Source organism: Arvicanthis niloticus, chromosome 12 (genome assembly GCF_011762505.2).
Source record: "Arvicanthis niloticus isolate mArvNil1 chromosome 12, mArvNil1.pat.X, whole genome shotgun sequence".
Classification (NCBI taxonomy): Eukaryota; Metazoa; Chordata; class Mammalia; order Rodentia; family Muridae; genus Arvicanthis; species Arvicanthis niloticus.
Genome location: NC_047669.1, coordinates 68,597,341 through 68,615,953, shown reverse-complemented (window position 1 = coordinate 68,615,953; position 18,613 = coordinate 68,597,341). Strand labels below are relative to the sequence as shown.

Genomic DNA, 18,613 nt, shown 5'->3' with positions numbered 1-18,613 from the left:
AGTATACTTACCATATGCTCTAGTAATCATATTACTTGTGATATAAACCCAAAGGATTTAAAACCATTATGTTAGAGATATCTGAATTCATTTATTTTTCATTGTACTCTTCACAGCTATCTAGATCTTAGATTAACTGATCAACTCATTGATGGATAAATGAATAAGGAAATGTGGTCCGTTTCTTTATACACACAGTGGTATTAATCAGCCATTAAAAAGCAGTGTATTACTTTTGCAGATATTTAGGTTGAACTGGGAAACATGTTAAGTCAGCCAATAAGAGACAAAAAATGAAGCTCCTGTTTTTACTCACATAGGGAAGCAAAAAGATTTATTAAAAAAGGAAGTAGAGTTTAGAATATGAGTTCTAAACTAGAGAAAGCTCTGCTATTGCAATATTAAGTAGATATCTATTTATATTTCATTCCTATGTCAGCAAACTTTGCAGCACAGCAAATGTTATCTATGCTTCAATTTTTTATCAACCATTTTTTTTGTTTACATTTCAAATGATATCCCCTTTCCTGGTTACCCTTCCACAGCCCTCCATCCCATCCATATTCCCCCTCATCTTTGGCTCTATGAGGGTGCTCCTCCACACATTCACCCACTCCTGCCTCACCACTCTAGCATCCCCTGACACTGGGGCATCAATCCTCAATAGGACCAAGGGCCTCCTCTCCCATTGATGTTGGATAAGGCCATCCTCTGCTATATATGTATCTGGAGACATGGGTCCCTTCATGTATACTCTTTGGTTGGTGGTTTAGTCTCTGGGAGCTCTGAGCAGCCTGGTTCGTTTATATTGTTCTTATGGGGGTGGTAATCACCTTCAGCTCCTTCAGTCCTTTCACTAGCTCTTCCATGCGGTCTCCAGGCTCAGCTCAATGGTTGGGTATAAAGTATCTGCATCTCTGCATCTGTTTTGGTCAGGTGTTGTTAGAACCTCTCAGGGAACAGTAATACCAGGATAGGGCTTCTTAGCATCTGCAATAGAGTCAGGGTTTGCTGTCGGCAGATGGGATGGATCCCTAGGTAACGAGGTCTCTGGATAGCATTTCCTTCAGTCTCTGTTCCATTTTTTGTCTCTGTCTGTCCTCTGGACAGGAACATTTCTGGGTTGACAATTTTGAGATGAGTGGGTGGCCACATCCCTCACCTGGGAGTTGTGCCTATCTCCTAGAAGTGGTTTCTACAGGTTCTATGTCCACTTTGTTGGGTATTTTGGCTTAAGTCATCCCCATTGGGTCCTGGGAGCCTCTCACTTCCCTGGTATCTGGAACTTTTCAGCGGCTACCACCAGTTCCCTATCCCCCACTGTTACATACTGTACTTCTTTCCTGTCCTTTTCAATGTCTGATCCTGTCCCCCCTTTTTCTCTCCCCATCCCTCCCAAGTCCCTCCCTCTCTCTACATTCAGTGATTATTTTGTTTCCCTTTCTATGTAGGATTAAAGCATCTACACTTTGGTCTTCCTTCTTCTCAGGTTCCATATGGCTTGTGGGTTGTATTGTGAGTATCCTGAGCTTTTGGGCTAATATCCACTTAGTAATGAGTACATACCATGTGTGTTCTTTTGTGTCTGGGTTACCTCACTCAGGATGATATTTTCTAGTTACATCCATTTGCCTGTGAATTTTATGAAGTCATTGTTTTTAATAGTTGCATAATACCCCGTTGTGTAAATGTACCATAATTTCTGTATCCATTCTTCTTTTGAGGGACATCTGGGTTGTTTCTAGCTTCTGCCTAGTATAAATAAGGCTGCTATAAACATAGTGGAGCTGGGTCTTCAGGTAGAACTATTTCCAGTTTCTGAGGAACCACCAGATTGATTTCCAAAGTGGTTTTACCAGATTGCAGTCCCACCAGCAATGGAGTTTCCTCTTTCTCTACATTCTCACCAGCATCTGCTGTCACCTGCGTTTTTGATCTTAACCATTCTGATTGGTGTGAGGTGGAATCTCAGGATCATTTTGATTTGTATTTCCCTGATGACTAAGGATGTTGAACATTTCTTTAAGTGCTTCTCAGGCATTCAAGATTCCCCCTCTATTTTACTCCATTTTAATAGGGTTATTTGGTTCTCTGAAGTCTAATTTCTTGAGTTTTTTGTATATTTTGGATATTTAGCCCTCTATAGGATGTAGGATTGGTAAAGATCTTTTTGTCCTATTGACAATGTTCTTTGCCTTATAGAAGCTTTTTATGATTCAATTATTAATGTTTATCTGATAAAATCTTCAATCAGACACCTTTCACTTCCTTAACTTTCCCTTCCTACCAATCCTTCCTCCATTTCTTTGGTCTTTTGGGGTCATTCAAGGATGCTTCTAGGGTCTTTTTCCATCTTCCTAAGAAATCATGCAACAAAATACAACAGAGCAAAGTTGATGACAACCATTCTTCTAACTAGGTCCTATCAGATGAGACTGCTACTTACTTTCCCCATCACGCCTGCAAGATAAACCCATATTAGAGCTTCATTGAGGGTCCCATCTGGCAATAAATGAGGTTCTTCAATTTAGCACTTAAGGAGTGGAATCTCTACAATATCCATGTGAATGGCTAGTGAAAGTGATTCCTTCTCCAACAGAACTTTGATGTGACACGATATCTAACCATTTGATTGAGATTGGTGATAGATTCTGAATCATAGGAACAAATTGGCTCTACATGGCTAGATATATGACTAGGGAGAAAAACAAAGGCATTGTGTCAAGCTACTAACTTTTGGAGTAACTTGTTTCATGGCAACAGACAAAAGCATCAACAGTAAAAGCTATAAAATCTTTGACTAAGGGTTATTACTTAGATCTGCTAGATGGAGCATGCCATTTCATGTTTCTGAACTGATTGAATGTTTCATATAAGGAGAACTTGCATTTCTCCCAGCTGGCAAAAAATGTGTGTGCAATATCTGAGTGTCTGCCTCACTGCTAAGATGCCAGAGCATAGCCGGTTGGCAGCTCAGGGGAGACAGGACACAATCCCATGATCTCTAGCCCAGCCAGAACAAAAGATTCCACAGGGCTCTGGCCTGGCTGGAACTGCCAAAGTGTTCCAGGTGTCAGAGGGGAAGCCTGGGCAGGGTAGGCAGCCAGATTTCTCCCACTACTATTGCAGCCCCAGTTCTTGTGAATGTAGTAGCAAGCTACAGCAGAAGGCCAGAAGTCATAGCTGGAGCAAGTAGCCTAGGCAAGCAACTGCTGCAAGAGCAAAAGCCCTGCCTGCAGAAAACTCTTCTCTAGAGTGTTACAGCTCAATAAAACAACCACCCTTAGATGATGCTTGGTGAAATAGCTCCTGCACCTTATTTCCTGTGGACAGGAACCTTATAAACATTTGGGGATAAGGCGAGAACCAGGGATAGATGCTTTCCCATTGTTTCAGTCTAAGCTCTTAGAGATGCTTTATATCTTATAGATGTATCTCACTTTAATAGAGATGCTTTGACTTCAGGTGTTGTCTGTATGTGACTGGTTGTCATGGTCCTCTCAATGGGGTGTCATGGTTACATGATCCAGGAGAGGTAGAGTCTGGTTGAGAGTTGATTCCAACGCTTGCCATTCTCAATTATGAGATTTACCAGATTTTTTGAACCTGCTTCAGCCTTATTAGTTCTTCTCTCTGGTTTCACAGTCCACTTGCTCCACATCTGTGAGGCAAAGATTTAAAAGAATATAAACAAACAAAATACACTGCATTTATCTGTCTTGGAAAAGGATTGCATACTAAATAAAAATATACTAATAAAAATTATAATTAGGTAGTGAACATATCACTTCAAAAATTCTATGCTCCTTATATTAGTCCAAATTAAAAAAAAAAAGCGCTTTAAAACCATACCCAAGACAGTTTGCATAATGCAACAATTATAGAAATATACAATCCAAGGGCACAATCCCTAGACTGTCCTTTGCTAAGGACAGTAAGAGAAGGAAATAACGGGAAACAAACAGGAAAGGAAGAAGTCAAAGCATCTCTATTAAAGTGAGATGCATCTATAAGATATCCTAAAGATTCTACCTGAAAACTCTTAGCACTGACGAAATGGCTGCACACACAATTCCACAAAATTTATAGCTTTTCTTTAAACTTATTACGAATGTACTGAGAGACAACCAGGAAAATAACGATATTCATAATTGTTCTACAAAGACCCTGAAGTAAACATAATTAAAAAGTAAATGACCTTTAAAATAAAAAACTTTAAAATATCAAAGAAAGAAATTGAAGGCACGAGACCATGTCAAGGATAAAAATCAGATGTTCATGGGTTGAGAAGAATTCATACTGTATAAATGTCTACACTATCAAAAGACATCTACAGATTTCATGCTATTCTCATGAAATTACAATGCTATTATTCACATAAACAGAGGAGATATCTTAATATTCATACAGAAACACAATAGACTATTGATAGGTAACATTTCTATTTCAGGTTATCTTACCTTACTCATTTTGGGCTCTTTTTTTTTTTAAAAATTCAGACACGTGACAAGTGATAATGACAGATACTCATTTCACCCCTAATGTTGTTAAGTTTTTTGCATTTAAAGGTTTTCTTTCAAATAAAATTTTCTATATTTAAAAAATCATTCTATATATTTCTTTTTCTGCTTTTATGATAAAACTCCTATTATGTGTGGTATGCTTGCTGCTGTTCCACACACATTGGATTCTCTTCTTCAGAATAGCCATGGCTATTAGTTGCCAGAGTTACCTGTTTATTGCTAAGATAAATGTCTCATGGTGCTTGTGTAGTAATGATTATAGTTTAATTATCATCTTTGTCTTTTAAATTTCTTTTCTTAATTTTTCATCTCATTGTGGTTTGTTTTGGTGAAATATTTTTAATTTTAAGCATTATTTTATTTTTAACTAGTTTGTGTCTGTGTGTGTGTTGAACATAAGACTTAAACATGTTAAGCAAGTATTCTACCACTGAACTATGGCTCCAGTTCTTCTATTTGTATATTTATTAATTTTGAGACAAGGTCTCACTAATTTCCCAAGACTTGCTTTGAAATTACTCTGGATTCCAAGCAGGCTGGAATATTTGAGGTCTTATTGCCACATCTTCCTGAGTAGCTGGGGTCACAGTTTTATACATACTACCAGGCACATTTCACTCCTTTACAGATATTTTGAATAAATGATACGAGTCTAATTAATCTGACATCTGGGTTTTCTCAACTGCGATGTCTGTGATTCTTTGATTAAGTTAGTACTTATTGAAATCTGAATATTTTATATCATATTCTGAATATTCCTCAAATTTTCTTTTGCTATTTCTATCTGCCTGGTGCTGTCCTTGAACTAATTTTCTAAAGTCTGCACTCTTTGTCTTGTGCACACACACACAAATACACACACACACACCACACAAGTCATGGGACTTGTCATGGAACTTGGTATTGAGAATAAAAGACAATAAAATACTCATGCCAAAAGATGGCATTTAAGTCTTGCCCATGTTTCCAAGATTCAGAAATCATTGTTTAAGAAGGGGCAGAAAGGTAATAAAGCCAGAGATGGTGGATGACTATAAAGCAACATCATTTTCTCAACAGATCATGTTAGGGGCATATGTGAATTCACAGCACTCAGGACAGCATGGAGAATGGAAGTACCACAAACTCCTAGAGTGAATTGGGAAGCTACTATGAATTGATAGCTACAGAGTAATGGTGAGTCAGTTTTCTTTAAGGATGTAGTCCTTGGTAGGTTGACTGCTGTTTAGTGAAGGACCATATATCTAAGAATATACAAAGAATATAAATCAGGCTGATGGAAGAAGGAAGACACAAGGTTAGAGAAGTAGGCAAGAGGAGATGTATCTCGGAGGAGTGAGGGAAAGCAATAAATAAGATAAAAATACTTTATAGGAAGTTCTCAAAGAACTTACAAAAACCTTTCAAACATAAAAACATATGTCATAAAAACAACAAGGAAATACTATGTGGTGGAACTGCATGGTTTATTCTTATTCATTAATTTCACCAGTATCTTTGGAAATCATTTGGGAAATAGATGTTTCATCAATAATTATGATAATATTATTGAATCCCTAAAACTGATATAGTCTCTTATATATGAGAAAATTCTCATTGTCTTGTGATGATATTGTGAAAACAACACATTGAGTGTATCTTCACATTAGATATTTTGTTTTAAAGAGTGGATCAATTATTGCCATGGTAACATGTGGATGAGCCACTAATTTGTCCGTATCCTCTTTTAATGTGTATAAGAGCATGTAGATTTACCAAATCAAACCACAATTCCAAAGGAATGATTTACAGAAATATAGATGTTCCCTGATTTATGGATATTTACCTTGCAATTTTTTGACCATAGAATGATTGAAAAGCAACATACACTCAGCAGTATCTATTGTTTGAATTTTAATGCTTTGCTAACACAGTGGCACGAAGCTTGCTGCTCTCTTGAGATGCTGAGCAGTAACACTAATGTGAACTTCTGAGTCACATTCTCAGTCATATGAAAATGAACTAAATGTTTTACAGTATATTGTGTTAATACGGTTCTTAGTAGACTTGGTGTGTTAAATGCATTTTGAATTATGTTAAGTCAATTTCAAAAGACATGCATTTTGTTTGCAAGTTAATCACTGACTAACTTGAGAAAACAAGAGTGAATGAATAATGATGAGTGAATGACGTATCAGAATTAGGACCTAGTTAGAAAAAGTAAGTCACTGGTGGTATGCCTTTGCAAAATATGCTTGTCTGTTGTTCCTTCCTGTCACTCTACTTCCCAGTTGTCATGACGTGTACATATTTTTCTTTACTATATCCTATTTTGACCCATTACATATTATGTTTCTGTCTTGCTATAGATCTCTTCTAGTTAATTATATTGCTATGGTAAAATATTCAGAAAACAAAACAAAACAAAACAAAACAAAACAAAACAAAACAAAACAAAACAATTTAGGGCCCAAAGGAGGTGAATTCATCTTACAGCTTCTGGTTAAAGTTCATCGCTGTGGGGAAATCAAGATAGCATCTTCAAACAGATAACCATATCACATCCAAAGTCAAGACAAAGAGAAATTCATACATCCATGGTTAGTTGCTTGTTTTCTTTATTATATTCAGCCTAATCTCTAGTTCAGGATTACCTGTCTTGGCAATGGTACCACCATAGTTGCTTGGGTTTTTGCACATACAAGTAACTTAATATGCACTTCCACAGATATTCCCATAGGCCAACTTGATGTAAACAATCTGTCTTTGAGATTTTCTGTTGAGCTGATTCTTGGTTGTGTCAACTTGACAATTAAAATTAGACATTATTGGCTCTAATATAGACAGCTTACAATGAAACCTCTCAAAATGAACCAAATTGCCATCTTTGATTTGTTTTGCTTGTGTTCTTCTGTAGTATCAGAAGCTACTGCAAAAATTGGTGCAAGTGGGGATATGTGTCAATAACCTTAGAAAGGAATTTGAGTAGGGAGTTTGAAAACTTTGGAAAAGATTTAAGTAAGAAAGGACTTTGAATGGTGTAAGGTAAACTAAAGCTTTGGGGCTCAGAGCACCCAAATGATGATGTTACTGTAGGGCATAAAAGGCATCAATTATAGGGAGTAAAAGCCAGACACAGGATTTCAGATGCAAGTGACTACTGTTTCTCTTCTTTAATACTAGGCATCATTTGCATTAAATTATGGCAAAGAATTCACCAACATTTTGTTTCAGTCTTTTTAATTTGAGTGAGGCTGAATTTGAAAGCAACAAGACAGTTTGTCTAAGGAAATGTCAAGAAATCACTGCATTCTGGCAGTTGTGTGGTTATTACCAGCTGCATTTGGCCAAATTTACATGAAAACCAGGAGCAAAGGTGTAGACCAAAAAAAAAAGAAAAAAAAAAAAAGTCAAAATATGCATGTGGGCAAGAAAAGGAGAGTATGCTTGATATTGAGGCCAAAAGGGTATAGTTAAAAGATTTTAAACTTGTGGTTATAGTTAAAAGATTTTAAACTTGTGGTTGGGGAGCCTATGACATGGGTTTTTGGAAGGAATGTGAAGTTTGTATAAACAAGCAAGAATGCTGTACACAGTGTTGAAAGTGTTGGAGGTCAGACACTGGATGCAGATATAAATGTGGGGAAAAGGTCAGACTCTAAAGGTTTCACATTGATGGGAAGTGTTTGAAGAATAAGATTAGAATCCATTTGCTGTCAATTCTGGCAAAGAATATCTGAATTACTAACAAATTAATGTATCATGTTAGTAGATAGATATACTATCTTTATGAATACATAATTGTTTACTGTGTCCATATTGGCTTTTAGAAGGAGAAGGAAAGTTACCTCTAGAGAAACCAGCAGTTTGCTGGAGATTATGAAAATCAAAGCCTAGAAATTAATCCAGAACTTTTCTCCTGAAATCTTTCATTCTTCTTGGAAAATTGGATGGGAACAAAAGAAAAAGGAAAGGAATGTCTGTGTTTAGCATGATACAACTTTGAAATTAGCTTCTTCATATGATCCATTGTCTAACAAAAATTTGATCAATAACATACAGCCACAATCTTAGATATTTAGTATTATATTTTCCTTACACCAATAAAATTAAACTAATTTCATTAATCAGTTGATCATGTCAGTATTTTTGTTTCATATCTGTCAATTTACCAGTCTTCAGCTATAACCACTTTTCTTTTGAATGAAAGGAACAAATTTGTTTGCTTTTTTTCTTCTTATTAACAGGAACTTACAGTTCATGCTCTATGAATGGATGTACTAGGAGTTTTATTCAACATTTCAGCATAATTTTTTCTAATGCACACTGCATACTAGCAAATTGATTCTTATTAGATAGCTATTCTTTTCTTTCTATTTTTGAAAGTCATTAAGTAATGCTCCTTGGATGAAGACTCTGTCTTAAGTGTTCCACTGTTGAAAGTAAATAAAAACATTCATCAAAGAGAGTGTTTCCTTCTGTGGTATGATTTTGAGAAATCAAATAACTCTAGCCATTATCATAGAAATTATTATTTTTTATTTGTCTATACCATATACAGCCTCATATCTAGATAGTCCTATAATCATACTATTTCATGTTAAAAATGATGGTGAAATAATTCCATTCACATTGTCATTGAATTAAAACACAGTTTATTAGCATAGGTGTGTGCTCATGTGTGTGTATGTGTTTAATTTGAGCTTACTTCTTTGGATAAATTATTGTTGATAATTTTTTTTCTTAGCAAAGCAAGAAGAGTCTTAGTGATCTGTTTTTCCACTGGAAAATAATTCATCAATTTATTTTTTATTTTTGAGTCATGTCTTTACTAATTATGAGGCACTTTAGCTCTTGTTGTCATAACCAATCTGAATATAACATTTAATGACATGAACATGCTATTTTCTAATGTATTTGAGATAAAAATATTTAGTGAGTTACATAAAAAATTATTTCATCTGTTCATTAAAGAACATAAAAATAGTACATTATTTACACTATCTTCATAGAAATATATGTATATGCATATTTATACATAAAATTATGGGGTCCCATTTTTAGAGTAACTTGACATCTATTTATAAAACTGAGAATTCTTCCATAAACAAACATGACTATTCATGATAAACAGTTTACATTATTTTCTGTATAGCAACATTTGAGAATTGGTATATAGTTAATGAATCATTGCTGTTCATCAAAATAATACTGCTGTGAATTGGTTGTTTTATATACTCTGTGAGATTGCACTTAGAGGTTTTAGTACTCTTTGCATTTGGCTGTTTGTAATAATATATGGTTATGGGCAAATTTTATATGATGAGGTCTGACTGTATTAGATATTTTTTATTATGGTACTTTTTTCATTGACTCTGAGAGAAGAAATTTGTTATGCAACCACAGAATTTTCTGAATTGGGGTTTGTGGCTCATTGTCTGAAGTATGGTCTAGACTATTTCAAATTCCTCAATTCTGAACAAGCTGCATAGAATAAATTGCCAACTTGAACACTGATTTAGCTGAGCCATTGAATTTCATATTTCAATGCTGCATTCCATTTGATTATACTAGATGTTGGACATAGAAGAACAACCCTGGTGTCCTCATTCCAGGATAGCAATGAGATTGTACTGCTTGGATACAATCCAGACAACCTTGTAGCCTGTCCAGCACAGTTAATATAAATTCCTTCATCTTCAGCACTGTGCATGTGCTTTCTTGCTTGTTTCACAGTAAATACCAAAATGAAGAACAGCATCTTCAATTAGTTAAATTTTTCTGCTGCATTGGTTATATCCTTGAAGCTGTTTTGTTTGTGCTGGTAACGGAAGTAATTGATATAAGTTATTAAGGATACTTAGTATTCTATTAGTTGAAAATATTCAAGGATACGCAGTTGATTCCAGAAAAAGGTTAATAATGTATTTATTAGTCTTTGAACTTAGATATGAAAATACAATTCAGTATATGATTCAGTCATTCAAGAACAAAGTCAAAATAGTCTCAACATTGTTAAGAGTTCAGGGACAGTCATGTGCTAAAATCTATCTCTTAAAAGATTGTAATCTAATTAAGATGTCTAGACATGTACACATGTACATGTGGGTGATAGTAAACACTAGTTTCTTCTATGTGTTGAAAAGTAAATGCAAATAATAATCAAATTATCTGAGATGAGACAAATATAAATTGAACAGAAGGGAACTACCACTTTTTGGAAAAGATATGGTTGACTTCAACTCACAAAGAATAAAAAATGTATTATTGGAAAAATATAGACACAGGACAAAACAAATAGGTAAATAATTGAATTATGTGAAAGATAATGAATAGCTGTTCTAAATGATAGCATGGTATTTAGGTATAAATTATAATTTTTATTGACATTAGCTACATGTTCATCAGTCACATACATGGCTTTCTCATGTGTCATTTAAAATTAGTGTGATTTCAAAGCAGTGGAAATTGCCTTGACAGACATTTATGACTTAATGAATTCATCATCCTTCAATAATGAAATATTTCAGTTAATAAATGTTCAATATTTCTTTGTTTACAGGAATTGGATTTCCTTAAAAATTAAAGAAAACTTTTATGTTCATATATTGTTCATTTTACCTTGCCTCTCCAATAAACTATAAATAATATACAAATAAAAAGGTAACTAGTAAACCAGAGTGAGATCTTTTTTATGAAACATGGAGGTTATTTGGAGTTGTCCAGAGTGGGTCAGATATTGGTTTGGAGGACACAGAACTTCTGCAGTTCAAAGGCTCATTTTTTGAAATACTTTGGATACACAGAGAGCTCAAGGACAAAGTGGGTTCATTGAGCTCATTCCAGACACAGAAGATGGTAAGCCTGAAAGCAAGGAATCATGGGCTCTTATGACCAGAGGAGTGGAGCAGAGAGAAATGTACTTGGTGTTAAGATCTATGATAACATGTCTTTTCCAAGTAATTGATCATTCAATATTCATATTAGTCCATACATTTTAATATAAATTAAGCAAGCAATACCTAGACTTCTCAGACTATGATTTTGTTCTCAGTTTTATAAGAATTAGTGACTGATATATTAGTGTTTAGGGAACCAGAAAAGCAAAGAGTAGATGTAGAAAATTCAGGTATCAGTTCTCCACAAAGTAGATGCTACATTAACGTGGTTCTGACAAGCTATGTGCAAAAGTACAGAGTGTGAAGACACGGCAACTAGAAGAACACAAGCAAAAGAGCTTGCTAGGAATTAGTCTATAAACTGGGATTCTGTTGAAAATCCTAATTGATGGAATACTTAGTTTCTTGCAATACCACTATAGTTAATGACTTGCTGAAAATGCATAGTTGTAACCCCAGGACTTTGCTGACGGAGGCAGAAAGATTAAATTTTTAAAGTCACCCTCAGCTAATGAATTTGATTCCAGCCTGGACTACACGAGAGCATGTCTCAAATAAATAAATGGATAAATAAGTAAGTAAATAAATGAATAGGTGATAAATAAAAATAAAGATAATGAGAACTATAAAAATGAAAGAACTAGTTAATTTTTTAAGCATAAAATCCTTTTTGGAGAGAAATTTTTATTCTCAATATATAATAAATAACCTCTAACAGCATGAAATTTATTTTATTTTACAAAGAAAATGTAAAGGAAGTTATTTTCAATTCAGTTCATGTTGTGTTTATGTATTAATAATGAAAAGAAATGAACACATTCCTGGGTATTAATGAGAAGAAAGAAGTGAAGTTCAGACACTTTCAACTAAGTAGGGGCAGAATAAAGTGGGTAATACAGACATGGAGTATTGGTTTCATCATATATATTTAAGTGGAAGGGAAGGGAGTTTTGTATGACTGGTGAACAGTCCTACAAAATGATGTGGGGGATGCTAGCTATGCATATGTAAAAGAATAAAATTTGATCCCTACCTAAAACACTGCACAAACACAAACTCCAAATGGATACAAAGAATTGAATAAAGACCCAAACCTTTGGAACTATTAAGTGAAAAAGTAAAGCAGAAACTTCCAGACATAGCATATACAAGGACTCATTTTTGTTTCTTTTTTCTCAATAAGACTATAGCTGCTCAAGAGTAAGACCAATAATTGGCCAATGGAACTTCACTGACATCACAAAGCTTCAGTATAATGAAGGAAGCAGCTGAATGAATAGACAGCCAACAGAATAAGAGTGTCATGCCAAATACCACTGGATTCATGCTAGTTCTACAATTTACAGTGGTAGTCATTATAATCAGGAAGAAGTTTAATGACACATGCAGTGTATTTGGCATAATTTGAACACCTCTTGGGATGTTTTAATGATACACAGGGAGCTTATGAGTTTCTCAAAAAAAAAAAAAAAAACAAAACAAAAAAAAACCAAAAAAAAACCCTAAAAGTAAACCTCCCACTCAGCTCATCCCTAAGTAGTTACCAAAGCACACTAAGAGAGCATATTGAAGAGAGATTTGCACATCAATGTTTTCCACAGCAGTATTCACCATAACTAAGTTGTGAAACAAGTATAGGTACCTGGCAACAGTTGTATATACAAACAAAATGTAATGTATATATACAGTGGAATTTATTTCAGCCACAATGAAATTATGTTATTTGAAAGAAAATGAATGCTAGTGGATATAATATTATTAAATGAGTTAAAAGAGTCTTATAAAGTTATTATCATATGTTTTCCCTTCATTATGATTGCTATATCTTCTTTATTATTTATTTATTTTATTATTATTATATACACATAAAGTCATATGTGTTATATGAAAATAGAAATAAAACAGTTTAATGAATCAAACAGGATTTATGGGAGAAGAGTATGAAAGTTTAAATTTAGTATACAAAATATAATTAGATGAGAAATTAAATAATAAAACAATTCCATGTAGTAAAATATCAAGATTTATCCATGACTATCACAAAGGACCTAATATCAGCCCCACTATAAAAGAGCTTAATAAATACTAATATAATTTTAGGAATTCTTATAGGATCATCATTAAGAATTAAATCATCTATTTGTCAATATAGCATTACTACAAGACAGTACATCTTCATTTTTTCTACCGAGATCTGCTCAAAAAGGTGGGTTAATACCTAGTGATTGTTATATGTAACAATAACAAGGAAAGGCATATTAATAGCAGGAATCTTTTCTAAAGTTTCTCCTGAACCTTGCCTACCATAGTCCAGTTGTAGATTTTAATCTAAGGCAAAGTCATTTTAGGAAGATTGCCTGCTAGTTATTATCTTGTCCTATGATGGCTCCTGACACTAGAGCTATTGAAAAACCAATCAATTCTGATTAGGGCATGCCCTAGGCCCTCTGGCCTGCTCAGAGCATAGGGCTATGGGGAAGATTCAGAGTCATGTATACTTGTTTGGAGTGTACAATCTATTATTCCAGATAACCATAGTTATCCATTGTTCTATAGACAGATAGTCTTTCTTGCCAACTCATCCTAGTGTCCATTCAACACTCTTCTTTCTAAACACTTTAAGAACTACATTTATCTGTTGTATAAGGGTAGATATTGAGAGTGTAGTCAGAGATTATGCTGTTTTAGTAAAATGGTAATTGTAGCTTCTCCTCCAGGACCCAGGACTTCACAAGCCCTAGATAGTTGGCTAGATTTTCATCACCAGGCATGACTTCTCTCTTGGTGAGAGGATCTTAAATTCAATTAGAGAGACACTGACTTATCACCAATAGCAGTGAATTGGTGCCACAAGTGCTGAGTGTAAAGTGTGAAGACAAGATGGCTGCAAGTCACCTAACATGGGTCCTAGGAACGCATCTTGCATCTTCAGTAAGAGTGGCAAGCTTGCACAACTACTGAGCCACCTCTCCAGCCCTGATGTTCCCCCTTTTGATATTGGCAGAACCTTATCAGAAGATGCAAAGAAGGCTGGGAATTGCAGTCTTAATTGTGGGCTGCCAAGTATGTGGATGCTGCATATGTGGCTGAAAAGTCAGGACTTTTGTAATTAAGAAAGGAAAGAAAGGAAATTGTGTCTGACTGACAGTCTCTGCAATAATGGATTTGGCAAAAAACTTTCCATTTTCTATGCCTTAACTCATATTGGTAAAACTAGAAAACGAATGTTTCCCACTGGGAAATGCAAAGTACTTAGCACATGGTGGAAACCACAGAATTTGAATTTCTTTTTCTTATTCTTCTGTCATTAGTGACCCAGTTTAACCTTATGCAAAAATGAGAACTCTACTACTTTTTGTAAGTGAGTTGTCTTTGGTATAAACTGATAATAGGAAGCTTGTTTTCTTTAAGTCAACTTAGGTGAGTGTTTAAAATGTTAGATATTTGGAAGTTTTGACTCTACACTGACCTTCCATTAACTTCTAGATGTTTCTCCTAATTTATTTTTAATGCCTACTTGCCATTTAATTATTTTACAAAACATAACACCTAGTGACAAAATAGGTACAAATGTATGTGTATGTTATGACATCATTTTATGTTACTTATCTGATTTTTTTTAACTGTAGACTTTATGTTAAGTAATAAATTCAGTGTCATAAAATCCTAAAATAACTTACCATGATCTTAGAAAATGAGTGATTCTTGACAGTCTCTGTCATTATCTTCTCTGTTTAGGTGCTACCTGTGTCATGCAGCTTTTGTCCTATACACTATCGTGTCTTCTTTTCAAATGGAATTTTCCATGACATGTGTAATGACTTCCTTGGTTCTAGAAGCAATGCGCTGTAGCCATGGCTCTTCTGTTTTTCCTTGAACCAGGTTTATTCCTGTGTCAGAACAGAAATTAGTCAGAGTAACTACAGGGCTTTCAGGTTGCCACAGGAAGATTCAGGCTACTCCCCTGATACCTATTCCTTAACAATATTCCAACTGAAATCTTGTAATACAGCTACTCCCTACTCAGAGACTTATCTCCATCCTTGAATGTATCCCAGTTCTACACAAGTCGTTTGTCTTCATATCACATGGTCATTCCTACACCTTTTAAGGACACATCTCTCTTAACATTTCAATTAAGAGTCTAAATATATTGAAAGACAGTCACATCCTGTGTAATTAATGTACATCCTAGTTGCCAAATTAAGATTATTCTGCACATGTATGCATCCTTTTAATCCCACCTTATGTGTGCATTTTTATTCAACTCTGACCTTTTTTCCATCTTTGAAATGGCAGTTGGACTGAATAATCTTTCTATCATCTTTGGATTACTTTGACTCCCTAAATTCTAAAATTTCCACAAGAATCTGACCAGTTATTGGGTTTATTTTGAGAGTAAGTCATTCTTAAATACTGAGGGGGTACAGTAGGATTTACCATTTTCTGGATTCCTACTTTATTTAGTTTTTTTTTAGAGCATCTGTCTACACTGTGGTGGACCCCTGCCTGCCTTGTTGCTTTCACTGGTTGCCTTTCTGACCTTTTCTTTTCAATCTTCTTAGATCAAGCCATTAATGAATTTATTTTTATTTATTTATTTATTTTCTAGCTTTTCCTAAAATAATAAGGGATTTCATTAAGGGCACACCTTATGAAAAATGGCATCATGACTACTAGGATTTTTTTTTTAATCTCCATGAAAAATTTACCCTACGTCCTTTTAATTATATCACTTAAAAGAGCAAAGAGTACTCCAACCTCCTTACACTTAAATGGCAGAATTGTACGTGGTTGGGAGAAACACATCAATGCTTACTTTTTCCTTTGCTTAGCATAAGAATGAGCTTTCCTTCTCTGTCCTGTAATTTAATCCATATTTGACACTGGAACACTGGTGGTATTCTGAGCCATTTTTCAATGACTCAGTTCTTCAGCCATTATGACTCCCAGTCTATTCTTACTGCCCTTTGTTCCAAATGTTTTCAGAGTCATATATAATTTTTTTTTTTTTTTTTTTTTTTTTTTTTTTTTTTTGTATTTCAATTCAATAAAACTCAGAAGGAGAAACAAACAGGAAGTCAGCTGTCATCTGTAATATTTAAGATGAAAATAATTTGATTTCTTTTGCCTTAGTATCTGTGGACTGCTCTAGGATGATTGTGTGTTTAGTAGGCTTCACAAGTCACAGAAGAAACTATGAGAAGGGGAACAAAGTGTAATGGATAATTTTGTCTGATTTGAAGAGCTTTGTTTGATAATTGTGAGTACCAATGCTTTACAATGTTCAAAGCCATGGATTCACAAAACATTTTAAGAGCTTGCTTTCTTTGTGAGTGTGTTTGGTGTGTGTGTTGTATATAAATGAGGATTCAGGTTCCTGTACATATATGTAGAGATCAGAGCAGGACAGGGGATTTCTTCCTCTACCACTCTCTACCTTCACATTACTGAATTCTTACTGAAATGCAAACTCTCTCTTTTAGCTAGGTAAGTTGGCCATGGAGCTCTCAGAATCTTGAAATCTGCCTCCATCTACCTGGTTAGAGGGAAATGTAGTCATGGCCAGCTGGAGATTTGAACTCAGGTCCTCTTGCTTTCAGAGCAAGTGCTTTCATTTATCGACCCATCTCTCCATCTTTTATTTGAGTTTTGAACTGAGAAGTAATCATACATATTTTGGGGGATGCAGTTAGGTATTCTGATATGTATATACATGTATAAGGATAAGATCACAGTACTTGTGTACTGATCTGATCACCCCACACTTTATAACTTTTGTTTTCTAAAAATGTAGATTGACACTTCAGAACAGTGGTTCTCAACCTTTCTAATGTTGGGACCTTTCAACACAATTTCTTATGTTGGGGTGACCTCCACTCAAAAACTATTTTTTCATTACTTTGTAACTATAATTTTGGTATTGTTGTGAATTGTAATGTAATTATTTGAAATGCAGGATAGCTGATATACAGATATCCTGCATTGACATACAGGTTGAGAACCACACTTTTAAGTGACTTCTTGTTTGATAATATCCAATATATTGCCTACATAAGTCTAACTTTGAAACAATGTTGCTTTTTAATATCATTTTTCTGAAGTGTGAACAGTACTGACTATGCTTTTGATAATTGTAGTCCATAGCAAGAAACACCTCAATCACACATTAAGAACAACCACAATTTCTATTTAACCTAAATAATGAAGAATATTTTATATCCTGGAAAAAGAAAGAGTATTAAAGTATCATATATTATTCTCAAGAAGATATTGAAAAAGTGGATTATGACAAAACACAAGTATTAGATGAGAATATGGCTCCATAGAAGATGTACTAAGTGCTTAACAAAGTGCTGCACTGGGTTCAAATCCCAGCACTGAAAACAGTTAACAAATCTTTGAATTGTGTTTTGGTGGCTAACCTGAATACAAAGAGCAAAGAGTATAGAAAGAAATTATATATACATATACACACATATATATATAATTTTGTATATATATATATATATACATATATAATATACACACACATATATAATACACACACACAGACACACACATATATATATATATTCACAGGAGTGAGACCAAACCCACATTCACATTCCAGGTCTATCTCTTATTAACTGAGTGAAAATACATCAGCATTTTCTGTTTCGTCATTGGTGTTGAGAAAAGTTTTCATGAGAACTAAGCACAATTATAAGCCACTTTATAACCTATGAAACAATGTGCATCTATCAGAATTCCACTAGTCCTGAAGATGACTGACATTTTGTTGTCTTTTATCCAACTAGAATCCAAGAGATGTAGCAGGTAAACAAGCAGGAATATGGTAGATGAGACATAAAGAAATTGAAGAAATATGTCCTATAACTTAACTTGAACTCATACATCTCAACCACCAATATTTATTATCAATATGCATTTGTTCATGTGGTTCTCAGAGGCAAAATCAGCGTATGGCTCAGTTACTAGAGGTTAATCTTTCTATGACAGTGTTTTTGTATAGACTAGTAAAACAGTTCCTTCAAATGCACATCAGTTTCAGGATCCTTTATCCTTTAATACATGTTTTTTTTGACACATCTCTGTGGTAACAAAGCATTCCCAAAATATTTTTATTAAATCTTAAAAAAAAATTATTTGAGTGTCACTTAGTTTCCTTATAAGTCGTATGTGAGAAATGCTAGCTTTTCTGGAAAAGGG

The 18,613-nt window shown here is 34.4% G+C and overlaps 1 long non-coding RNA gene across 2 annotated transcripts in view; it reads right to left on the bottom strand.

The window, feature by feature from the left end:
• LOC143444084 (uncharacterized) overlaps window positions 1-18,613 on the bottom strand; it is a 64,620-nt gene that overhangs the window by 7,935 nt on the left and 38,072 nt on the right. For both annotated transcript variants that reach the window (XR_013113633.1, XR_013113634.1), the window contains exons 2-3: window positions 15,082-15,291; window positions 3,441-3,661 (exon numbers count right to left, since the gene is read on the bottom strand). This is a non-coding gene — a long non-coding RNA (uncharacterized LOC143444084). The remainder of the gene's footprint in view (window positions 1-3,440; window positions 3,662-15,081; window positions 15,292-18,613) is intronic.